The sequence below is a fragment of the Malania oleifera genome, chromosome 2, assembly GCF_029873635.1.
Source record: "Malania oleifera isolate guangnan ecotype guangnan chromosome 2, ASM2987363v1, whole genome shotgun sequence".
Taxonomy (NCBI): domain Eukaryota; kingdom Viridiplantae; phylum Streptophyta; class Magnoliopsida; order Santalales; family Ximeniaceae; genus Malania; species Malania oleifera.
The window spans coordinates 45,419,357-45,433,087 of NC_080418.1; positions in this window are offsets into that span (position 1 = coordinate 45,419,357).

Sequence of the window (13,731 nt, forward strand, 5' to 3'; positions counted from 1 at the left end):
ATTTAATTATCCGAACATAAACACAATAAATCATGTTTTATTTCACATGTTCAAGGATTTTGAAAGGTGTATGACTTGTCCAGCAATTAAGTCCCGATTGGTTCTTTCACAAAGGAATCAAGTTATATACTGAAAAGTTGTTATTTTAAAGATTCAAGAATAAAAGTTCTATGTTAGCAAACTAATATTCATACAATTGATTTTAACTAGCAAGTACCAATATTGCGATCTATGGATCAAATGGGCTATTCAAAGATGTGATTTTAATCTAGTAGCAAGGGTTCAAAAAATATAAAAAAGATTCAAACACAAGTATTGAAGTTACCAAGATATTGGTTTGGATGACTTGACGTTGTTCCACACGTAGTTAGGTTATACCGTTGGTCCTTTGTACAAGCTTTGAATCACAAGATGAACACAGCAATGAAGTGTAGATGATGATCGTCGTGTGGGTGTATAAAGACGCTGGCCGTGTGGTGTTGATGGTGGCCGTGAGAATATTAGATGGAGGAGGGGTTGATGGAGTCGTTGGATAGTTTAGTGGTCTCTCACCACTTGATCTCCGGAGAGAACGCCGTAGCCTCACACTACTCACTCACAAGGAGAGGAACAAGCTTTACAAGCTCAAGCAAAGAGATGCTTCTTCAATATTCAACTTCAACTTTTTTTTCTTGTTCTTACAATAAAAAAACTATTTATAGGCATAGCCTAGGAGACATAGCTTTAAACACTCAACAACTCTCAACAATTTTCAACAACAACTCTCAATAACTTTCAACAACAACTCTCAACAACTTTCAACAACTATTAACCTAACACAATTAATACTTACTAAAAAACAAGGAACTCCAACTCATAAGCACACAAGTAAAGCTTGGTTGTCTTGCATTATTACAATTCAAATTTGAAATTTAAACACATTCCAAAAGGAAGGCTAAAATCGTGTGGGACCCATTGGAGCCATGTGGGGGCCACATGGGTTTTGAGTTGGACTTTGCTTCAATACTTCACTTGGGTCTTCAAGCATGGTCTTCAAGCACCTAGTAATCTTGAAATAACATATACACGAAAAATATAAATTAACACAATAGCAAAGTGTTCACGTAAAAAAATCTTCCATCAAAGAAGTAGATGATCTTCAACTAATCCCATGTGTTCCTGCAAAATAGATATAAACAATAGTAGACATCTGGAGGTCGTCCACGTGTCACCATGTCAGCAAAGGAGTGCAGATCGGGAGGTCGTCCATGTGTCATCATATCAGTAAAAGGGATACATAAGGCATGTTGATCCCCATCACAACCCGAGAGGTCCGGTCGACCAGAACAGTTTTGGTCGACCGGATCTCATATGGTTTAGTCGACCAAGAGGATTTTGAACTAAAGGCTCGGTCGACTGAAAGCAGGCAATTTCCCATTTCTCTAAGGTTCAGTCGACCAGACCATTTTGAACTAGTTGGTTCGGTCGACCAGATCGCTGGGAATTTTCCCAAGGACCCTCGGTCGACCAGGTTGTTGGAGTTCATTTTTATCTCAGTCAACCAAATGGTCAAACATTTGACCCCAAGGGATTTCGGTTAATCAGGAGTTTTAAACTATAATGGTTCGGTCAATCGGGACCTTGGTCAACTGTTGACCCAGGCCAGTTTCGATCGACCAGGGCAAAATGAACTGCCTTGGTCGGTCAACCAAAAGTGCATAATATGTGCATTTCAGTCCTGTTATGCATCACACAAACCCTAATCAAGTATCTATCAAACATAGGTGCAAATGTGTGTGTCCTAGGGTCACTTTGGGTCCAATTTTGAAGACACCAAAAAAATCCTGTGTCGGTCGATCGAAAGGAAAACCCTAAGGTCTTTCTACGGTCATTTTTCATTTATGGTTTGTTTGAGCTTACATAATAAACCACGCATATGTTGTGTGTGAGCTTATTACAAACCAAAGACCTATTTACTATTACAGACCAATTTTCACAAATGAAATACATTACAACTGAAAAACATAAACTGGTCTTCAAGCCTTAAGCTTTCACGTGCCATCAAAGTATTTGCTAATATAGACCTGCACCTGAGCTAGATATTCATTAAATACATGAGTATTTGTCATTATCAAAACTGGGCGTGACCTATAAAGTCAACATATATCCTTTTCTACGGAGTGCTTTCTCATCTGAAAATAGCTTTGAAATAGAGGCACTGTAGGCTAATGACCTCTTTTGATAAGAACAATGGTGAAGCACACCAATGTCAAGTATGAGTTGGTAGCTAGCTACGAAGGAGTTACGTTGTAAAAGCGAAATAAATTAGAAATCAAGAAAGTTAGTGTATAGACAGATCTCATTGGGACCTAGCTCTTGAGCAGACTCAGAGCTGGTGGGCAGCCTATTTGGGATATTGTTAGGGATGGAAAATAGACGATGCATGGTATGCAAGTCTGCAGGGGAGAGGTTTGATCAAGCATTCCTTATGGTAGTCGGAGGCATGGATTGAGCCTCAGAAGAATTCATGAGGGTCAAGCTTTAAAAGGTCAAAAATTAAAACAATTTATGTTGTTCAAAGCTTTGGATCAACCATGCCAATTTTGTACAGTTTACTAGGAATACATTCGAAAAAAAGGAAGAACACAAAGAACATTCAAGGAGAATTTGAAGAACATTAAGAACGTGTGAAGAACAAAGCCAAAATAACACACACAATGCCCAAGAAAATTAAAAAAAAAAAAAACAATGAAAGCCACAAAGAGAAAGGAGGACAGAGAAGCGTACCTAGTAGAGACAAAGGGAACCTTTCGGTCGATACAAGGAAGAAATGAGCAAGTGAGCGCTTTTTATAGAGAAAAGTTGGCTCAAATCTCCAAAAAGCACACATTACGAGAAGGTGGGAAATCATTAATTAGTTTGCTCCTCGAGGAAATAATACAAGTCCATGTACAAGCACGCAATCCCAAGAAGATACATATCCTGTCAAGTGCAAACTATGGATAGACGTATGCTGACAAGACACAATATAACATGTGTCATAAGAAAATGGGATACCAAACAGATGTGACCACGATGAGCCCCGAAAGATATCTCGAAAATCTGTAGGTATGACCCAAATAACAAGAAATCTTGAAGATCTACAGGTACGGCCGAAATAATGAAAGACCTTGAAACTCTACAAGTACAGCTCAACTGACAAGCAATGCTTGTAAGGCCTAAGGAGAGCCCAAAAGAAGAGCACAACTCCTTAAGCAAAGAAGACCCGCCCAATTGACGAGCAACACTCATAAGGCTTGAAGATAGCCCAAAAAATGAGCACAACTCATTAAGCAAATAAAACCGACCCAATTGAAGAGCAATGCTCGTGAGGCCTGAAGATAGCCCAAAAGATGAGCACATCTCATTAGGAAAAAAATAAAAAAAAAAATTGGCCCAATTGATAAGCAACACTCATGAGGCCTAAAGATAGCCCAAAAGATGAGCATGACTCATTATGCAAAGAAAACTGGTCAACTGATGAGCAATGCTCATAAGGTCTGAAGACAAAAGAGCTGCTCAGCACAAAAGTTCCCTCGGAGAGCTACTTAAGATAAAAAAAAAAATGCGCTCGAAGTGTTGCTCAGCACAAAAGTTCCCTCAAAGAGCCACTCGGCACAAAAGTGCCCTTGAAGAGCTACTTGGCAAAAAACTTCCCTCAGAGAGCTACTCCCTCAAAGAGCTGCTCGACACAAAAGTTTCCTCAAAGATCTACTCAGTACAAAAAATGCCCTCGAAGAGCTGCTCGGTACAAAAGTTCCCTTGAAAAGCAACTCGGTACCAAAGTGCCCTCAAAGAGCTGCTTAGCACAAAAATTCCCTCGAACAGCCGCTCGGCATAAAAATGCCCTCGAAGTGCTGCTCGACACAAAAGTTCCCTTAAAGAGCTACTCGGCACAAAAGTGCCCTCGAATAGCTACTTGGCACAAAAGTGCCCTCGGAGAGCTGCTCCCTCAAAGAGCTGCTCAACACAAAAGTTCCCTCGAAGAGTTGCTTAGCACAAAAGTTCCCTCGAAGAGTTGCTTAGCACAAAAGTTCCCTCGAAGAGCTGCTTGGTACAAAATTCCCCTCGAAGAGTTGCTCGACACAAAATTCCCCTCGAAGAGCTGCTCGGCACAAAATTCCCCTCGAAGAGCTACTTGGCACAAAAGTTGCCTCAAAGAACTGCTCGGCACAAAAGTTCCCTCGAAGTGCTACTCGGCACAAAGGGCTCGCAAAAAGCTGCTTAGTGCAAAATGTCCTCGAAGAGTAGCTTGAAAAAATGCGTTGACCATGGTTCGGCAAGCCGCATTGTCCCTAAGCATCAGCTCGGATTAGCCGACACCCTCACGATTTTTGCTTGGCAAAGCTGTGCACACGTGATACCAGCACGACAAGCCGCATTATCACTAAACATCGGCTTGAATCAGTCGATATCCTGACGATTTCGGCTCGACAAAGTTGTGCACATGTGATACCGGCTCGGAAAGATGCATTATCCTTAAATATCAACTTGGATCAGCCGACACCCTCATGATTTTAGCTTGGCAAAGTCGAACACACGTGATACCAACTCGAATAAGCCACCATGCTGATGAGTTCGACTTTGCCAAGCCACATACGTGACAAATTGGGCTCGGTTCAACCAACATTTTGATGAGTTTGGCTCGATAAAGATGTGTGCATGTGAAAGCAGGTTGGATGAGCCGACAATGTAACTAGATCGGCTCGGCAAGTCATTGAAGGGGCTTGGGTGGACAGCAGCTCAGCAAGCTGAGCATGCGACAGTATTGCCTTGGACGAGCCAACCATGCAGTGACTTTGACTCAGCAAATCTAAAAAAAAAAAAATGGAGGGAAAAGCAATTTTCAAACTTTGACAAAATGCTTCAAAAATTCGAAACTGAAGGGGAGGCAACTGATATACCCGAAAAATATTAACCACCAAGAGTCAACGAGAGATTAAAACCTAGCATTGATGAGGGTAGTTACCACCCAAGTCAATTGCTTGGAACAGAGCAATTGTCGCCAACCCAATAATGACCGGAGTGATCCACGCAGACACTATAATGACCAGAGTGATCTACGCCAGGCGGCATAATGGCAAATCTCCCAAGGGTCAAACCAAGCCAATATAAAAGGGGGTATTGTGAAGAGGCAAAATTATCTCATTCTAACTCATCTTTACTGTTGCTTACAACCTCTCTTAGCAGTCCCTTACTTAGGCATCCGAGTGATCTCCCATAGTACACCCTGGGCCTCCAAGCCACCCTCATTTCTTTCTTTTTCAAGCGATCGTGATCGAACAGTTTATTAGAGGTCACTCGATTTTTCCATTCCGCAACAATGATATTTAATTATTTCATACTTACGTCTTGAAGCACTCTTTTGGCATCTGGAGGCACAATTGCTTCATTCATCTTTTGAACTTGCATTTAATTAAATTATTAATAATTAAAATTTATTCATTTAAAAATTTCGAAAGATAATTTTCTGCATAAATACTTTCCATAAGAATAAGAGTGTTTCCTTTTACTTTCTACTTTAATATAGATCACAAAACATATTTAAAAAAGCTATATCCATTTGGGTAAAATTGGATCAACATATTAAAAAGAAAACTTATTTTTCATTATATTTTTTACTCGATATTGAATAATATTTAAAACTAAATTTTATTCCAATATAATTAAAATTAAAAGAAAAATCAAATACTAATGATATATAAAACTAAAATTTTTCTCATAATTATATATATATATATATATTATTTTTTCCTAAATTTTCTTTGATAATCAAATATGAAAAAAGTAAATTATTTCAAAATTTTCTTTCTATATTTTTAAGCGTCTTCTAACTTGCAAATGTAACTTGAAGGTTTTTTTTTTTTTTTTTTTCAAAGAGAATGATATAGTATTACCAAAAATTAAAAATAATAATAATGAAGTTTGAAATTTTGGGCCCTTTTCAAACTTACAAAAAATTATGTTTCTATATATATGCAATAATACATAGCCTAGAGCCCTTTTACCCATTCATCAAAACAGCTACTCATAAAACAATGGGCCTATAAAAAAGCAGTCTTGATTTTCCAATGAACTCCATTTCTGATTTCCCTCCGGGAGAAAATGTGGCTGATTTAAAGTCATATTTTGAAGGGCTGGCTTTTTTATTATTTTTAATTCTTTTGGGGATGATGAAAAAGCTCGGCAAAGCAAAAAGTCAAATATGGCAACCTGGTCAAACTTGAAAATTAACGCAATTTAAAAACAAATCTAAACTCAAGAAACCCATTCCTAAACTCTCAAATATGAAATAAATTTGTCATATCTTTATTGAAAAATTTAAAAGTCACATACTGTCTTGGAATTGATGAATACATCTAAAAAAAATTACCATAAAAAATTTTTACATTTCAATGGTGAATTATAATATATATGCAAATTAATATGTACACGCACTAATGAGAGTAAAATTGCATACAATCATTTAATTTAAAAGCTCAAACTATTAAATTAGTGTAGTATTGCATCGAGATCCTCACCCAAAATATAAAAAATTTAAATGATATGATTTTATTTTTAAGTTTAATTATTAGACTTTAGTGTCGGAATGACTTTTTTTTTTTTTTTAATTACATAGGAACTCCATCCATCAATGAGTCCTTCGAATCCCCTGGTGCAGTATCAAACCTACGGATCAGTGTCCTCCACCCTCAAGTCTCCTTGATTAGGGTAAAGTCCTGATGCAAATACGACGTCTATGCATGAGTTGGATGTTCGGCCAACCCAACCCTCGGGACATATCTCCATCACCATCCACGATCCCCGCTGGCTCACAGAGAACTCTCACCATTCACGGTCTTCGTTGGCCCACAGAACGAACTCTCATCATCCACTGGCTCACAAAGTAAACTCTCACCATCTACAGGTATCGCTGGTTCTGTGAGTATATCTATTTGAAATTGAACCTCCGATACTCCTTCTTATGTGCTGATGCCTTTCCACCGGACTATGCCCGTGGGGGCCAGAATGACCCTTACACACTAAAAGAGTTAGATTATTTAAGAGTTTAGTTTAGTAACTAAGGAAATGGGGATGCTTGATGAAGATTTGTATTTAAATAAAGTAAAACTCTAAAAAAAATGATACTTTTAAAACATATAAATAACATGCAAGGCAATTAAGATTGAACTTGAGTGTGTGCATTTATGTTGACACATCTAATAATTAGGTGCCGCAATCCCACAAGATAATGGTAGGAACAATGTATATTGCATAATCCTATTTTGCTTACAGCTTATGGTGATGTGATCTATGTTGAATTTTCTTTAATAAACATTTGAGAGCCTTTACCCATGATTCGCGAAGGTTTTTCATAAAAAAGTTTATTTAAATATTTTTAAAGTTGTGTAAGTTATTTATTTTTCTATACTATGGGAAAACATCTTTGACATTTTATTTTGATCTCTTTTTCATCTAAAATATCAATAAAAATGTAAAAATAATATCATAAAATATGTTGTAAAGCAAGCTTAGCGCTTACTAATAAGATTTTCTTGTTTCATTTATAATTTTCTATTCTCATCGACAAAATAAGAATCACGATGTTAATTTGCTTTAACAAAAGTATCCTTAATTGACAAAAGTATCCTTAATTGAAGTTGTCGGAGCATTGTCCTCCAACTTGCTACTTAGATTTTGAAAATCTTACATATTAAAAATATGTTATAGGGAACTAAATCTATTTTATAGGTTTTTTTTTTTCTCCACTTTAATATTTTATTTTTCTTACTTTGTTTTTTCACTAGGTTAAAAAAAATAGGCTTAAACGTCATTGGGCTAAATGCACATTTTAAATCAAAATTGTATGTGATTTTTGTCCCTAAAAGGTGGCTATTTGGGATGAAGTTTACAAATCAATAATTATGTGCTTTCGTGATAAATACAAATCGTTCTAAACGTTTCAACTTTTCACCATTAAATATTTGGATTCAAAATTCCCTTCATTAAAATTTGATGAAAATCTATTAAGGAATAAAATGTATTATTTAGCTGCCAAATTAGATTTGTTCTGCATAACCTCTTTTCCTAAGGATGAATGTTAGTGTCTCAAGTTAGCTTCTAATTGAACCCTCTCTCACCCCAACCCCAATATATATATATATATATATATATATATATATATATATATATATATATATATATAAAAAATGCAAAATTGAAAATGGTGTGGTTTGGCTAAGCCGCTCCAAACCAAGATCGAAGGGGAGTCAAACATTTAATGTTGGTGGAAAGTTAGCTCTATTAAAAATAATTAATAATAACTTTAACATATTTCAAAAACAAGAAAAGTAACACAAATTTTATTTAGAGGGCTGTGATTGATCATTTTTGTTTTACTTGTTTAATATATAGTGCTATAATTTTTGTGGATTTACATAGGTTTTTTTATTAAATGAATATTAGCCAATTTGGGAGCATGGATTAATAGGTCTTTTGGTAAGTGATCATCATATTATGGTTATAGACCTAAAGCACCAGTCCATGAGATTATGTATGCGTGGATCTTGTTTGCACAAGGAGTCTATGATGGGTAGGGTTTCTATTGTGTTTTGTGGCTCATATCTTTGAGTGGATGATTTACACAAGGAAGAAAAACATAGCAGAATTAGTACTGGGGGGAAATCGTCGACGGTTTGGTTGAATTTTCAGAAAACCTACTCTCAGCTTTTATCCGTTGAAGGTGTCAACGGTTGTTTGAACATGCAGAGACAGTTTGGTCTTTGTATCCTTCCATCGATGGTTTGACCATAAATCGTTGACGGATTCACTCGGGAGACCAGCACTGATATCAAATTTTGAATATGAATGTTAGTATGACTGGGTGTTTGGAGGGAAACCTTCGTGGTGTTTATAAATACAACATTTTGGGTGTATTCTCATTGGAAGAAGATCATTGTATTGTGTCCTTTGACACCAAAAGAGTGAAACTTTGTTGATTGCTCCCGTGGATATAGGTATTGTCGAACCACATAATTTCTTGCGTTCTTATGTTGATTTTTATTTTTATTTTTATTTGGATAAAAGAGGGCGGCACCTCTTTTCTTTATTAGAAAACCCCTCACATATGGTGGAGAAATATTGTGGTTCTAGCAAAAAAACTATGAACTGATAAAACCGAAACAAACGAAACGAAGAAAAAACGACACATTAGACTTTTAAATTAAGAAGACTAATTTTTTCAAGGTGTATCATGCCTCTAACTAGTTGCTGTGTTTGATACTACGTGGATGTGTTCCATATTTGTTCTTCAGCTGTGTTTGATTTTGCTGTGCAAATTTGACTTTATTCACAACAATTGGTATCAGAGCATTGTTGTTATGGCATCAGACACTTAATCTACAAAATTTGATGTTGTCAAATTTGATGGAAGTGGGAATGTCAGTTTGTGGCAGAGAAGAGTGAAAGATTTGCTCGTGTAGAAGGGATGGTGAAGGCCTTGTATTGTGTTCAACCGAAAGGTATGGATGAGACTAATTGGAAGGAATTAGAGGCAAAGGCTGTTGCGACAATAAGATTGTGATGAAGTGCTTTATCACGTCATAGAGGAGGATTCTCCTGTGGCTTTTTGCCAAAAGCTTGAAAGCCGATACATGTCTAAATCTCTTATGAACAAACTTTTTCCTAAGCTAAGGCTTTATTGACTTAAGATGGTGGAGGGTTCAGATTTGAACCAACACATCATTGCATTTAATCAAATCATAATTAATTTAATGCGGGTTGATGTGAAATTCGAAGAAGATGATAAGGCGTTGATACTACTGAATTCCTTGCCAGTGTCTCACACGTATGAGAGTCTAGTTACTACTCTTACATGGGGGAAAGAGACCCTAAATTTGGAAGAGGTGACAATCGTGTTGTTGGGGTTTTATCAAATAATGAAAGTTTGCGATGAAATATCACATGTGAAAGGGACTGTGGTGAAGGGTAACCATGATTGTGTGAGAGGAAAATTCGAAAATGGATTGAGTCAAAAATCCCAAACTCAGTCCAAGAAGAAAAATGATGTCCAGTGTTATAAATGCAATAAAAAAAGGGCACATTAAACCAGAATTTTCGGATTATAAGAAAGGGAACACTGAAAAACAAGAAGGCACTTCAAAATCAGCAACTATAGTTCAAGAAAGAAATTCATATTGTAGTGATAGTGACATACTTTCAGTTTCATCGAGGTTGGATCGCCTTACGGACTCTTGGATCCTTGATTCAGCGTGTTCTTACTACATGACTCTAAAGAAGGAGTGGTTCAGCACCTACAGGTTAGTAAATTCATGTTTAGTTCTTATGGGCAATGATGTTTCTTGTAAGGTCATTGCAATTGGAAATGTACGAATCAAAATTTTTGATGGTGTTGTAAGAATTATATATAATTGACAGGAATGGTGTATTTCCAAGAGGGGGGGTGAATTGGACATTTAAAAAAATTCTCAGGTCAAATATGTCATAATTTCAAACCGCAACTAGTATTACAAACCTATGGTCTTTCTAAGCAACTACAAATCCTAACAATATTTAATCGAGCAGATATTTAAAACAAATATAGCAATCTCGGTATTTCCCAATCATTCACAATATGTTGGCTTTTTGAGTCTGATCCATATTTTGATGCTGACAAAGCACAAGGATCTTATGTGTGTTTAAGTGCTTGAACAAGTTTATATCTTGGCACGCACATAAGATTAAAGGGTTATGGAAGCTAGGAAGAACTTGAAGACTATACAATCTAGAGCACTCCTTGGAAGACCGAAGAGTAAAGAAGATTGAAGACATTTAACTATTTCAATTGTAATTACATTTTTCATTTTGGTTTGTAATAATGCATAACATGCATGATATTATATGATAGCTCAGTGATGACCATAGACTGACCATAAAGGACCCAACACCTGCACCAAAAATATATTTTTTTTATAAAGGGTAAAATCATACAAAGGTTTTTGAAATAACTATAGGGTCAAAATTGGGGAAAAAATAGGACCAAAATTTATTTTACAGAGACTGTCGACCGATGTTGCATTTTTTTGGCTTAATTAAAAAGCCTCGGTTGTAACACCCCAAAACCACCAGGTTGGGCCTGGGGTGTTATGAGACCATTCATCCATCTCTGATACCATAAATACCATTCATGCAGCAAAAAATAATTAAACTACCTCAAATAAATTACCAAAGTTCTATTCTATTCAACCAAAAGGAGTATCCATCTATCCATATTACACCACTAGCATTTAAAAACATAAACTGTACATATTTCAAGTATCTTACATTCACTCACATTCACAAAAAACTAAACCCTGCCCTGGAGGTGCTAAGCTTGATCACCAGAAGGTCATGAAAAATTAATAATTCGCTGGGGTGAGACACTTCTCAGTTAGGATGGAATAAATTATAACAATGTGTGGCACATACGTTTTGGTATATACAAAATATAGTCATTTGCTAACCAACAGCATCTGACAACATACACGCAGACTGTACTCACACATACATGAATATTTATAAGCAGAAGTTCTCGAGGATTGGGGAGATTACACGCCCATACATGTATCACCCCTTTGCACTGATACCGTTTGTAACTTTGCCCTATTTAGTTGGGTGAGACTACAACTGATACTTATTAGGGCACTTACCTTATTTAGTAAGCCCTCAGGTGGAGACTTTTACTTTGCTATGGTCATTAATGCATTTAAATTCACATGCATAAGCTCACACACAACTAGCATCAATCATACTACAAAATCTGCATATACATACATCACAACACATCCACACAGGATACAGTACATTTCATTCACATCCACACATGATACTGCACAAGCTTCACATCCACACAGGATACTGCACAAGTACTTCACAACTAACATTCACTAATACCCTTTCAAATTCATACTTCACACACTTCCACAATCACATCACACACACACAACCCTATTCATAGTAAATCGGTAAAATGAACTCCTCATTCCATTGCCAACGTTTTACTCCTTTTATATAAATGACCATATAATGACCTCCGCATATCACTGAAAACTTTATATGGCGATTTATATCAAGTACGATATAACGACCTCCTCATATTACTGTCAACGTTATATCGCAATTTACATGAACAACAATACAATACCATGCCATAACAGATACACATCCCACAATAATCACAACCAGCTTAGTATATTCACTATAGTAATCACAACCAGTTTAGTATGTAAACCACAGTAATCACAACCAGTTTATTATGAAAAGTTATTCTCATGCCACACAGTTTGAAAATCAACCCTACTGCTATTTACTGTAATTAAATAATGTATGCTACTTACATTGATTTTTCCCAAAATATGGTATATATTCAAAACCATAATTTTCAAATGCCTAATCCATTCAGAAAATCATACATATATAAATGGGTTCGTATACTAGAAATTGACCGATTCAAATTTAATAAAAAGGTGGTATAATTTATTCCACTTACCTGGTTTCCTAAAGGAACACTCGTAGGGATCCTAACTAGTGCCTACGATGGTTGCACAAAACCATGTATTCCACAATCCTAACTTCTTCAGTTCAACCCCAGAATGCCTAACATCCTAACATTCCCAAGTCCACACAAATCAAATAACTAATTAATCTTAAAAAAACAACACCCTTACCCTAGTTTTGGAGTGGTGCTCAGGAACCCCAAATCATGATTTCGGTCCAATTAACTTGCAGAGAATCATTCCTAGAACCTTGTGGTGATTTCTGATTGTCGAATCAAGCTGAAACTCAGGAGAAATTGAAGAGAGAAGGGAGTTGTGGCTGAAGCCCTAGAGAGAGATAGAGAGGAGAGAGGAATTTTTCACGCTGAAAATGACTTAATGCCTTTTTATAGGTTGTTGGTCCATGTGCATTCGTCGACAAGAACAAAGGATTCGCCAATGAGTCAAAGAAGAATTCTAGTCGATGAGAACAATGGGTTCATCGACGAGCCTTTTAAATCTGAAATTTCTTGACTCTAGGGATCTCCTCATCGACAAGCAAAAGGCACTCGTTCACAAGTCCTTGTTTTGTTGCCCCTTTAAATTTTTCTTCCTTTCCCTTATTTATTTTTCTTTTCTTTTATTTATTTTTCTTTTCTTTTATTTATTTTTCTTTTATTTTCTAGGTTTGGGTCTCTACATCGGTTGACCAGCCCTATAACGTTATAATCACCTCGACTGACCAACCTTATATTCTGGCCTATTTATTATTGTTGATTAAGGTGTAATCCCAAGAGGGGGGGGTGAATTGGATAAAAAAAATTAATCTACTTAGTTTCCTTTTACACACTTCTTATCAATTTGCCAACTACTTCTTGTTGCTCAATTATGTATGTGTGTGGCAATCCTATCTATGCATGCAATATACTCAATTTAAATATAACGCGAAAAATAAAGAGTAAAAGGAAGAGAGAAGACAAATGCGATTTTATGAGGTTCAGCCAACTTGGCCTACGTCCTCGCCTTGAGCAACCACTCAAGGATTCACTAAAAACCCTGCTCCTTAAAGTGGGACGGAGCTTCCCTTACAAACCGCTGCTTACAAGAGGTACATCTCCCTCCTTATCCGCTGCTCACAAGAGGTACAACTTCCTCCTTACACTCGGTTCACAACCCGAACCGTGTTTACAATGAAATCTTAAAATAACACTCAAAACAATGC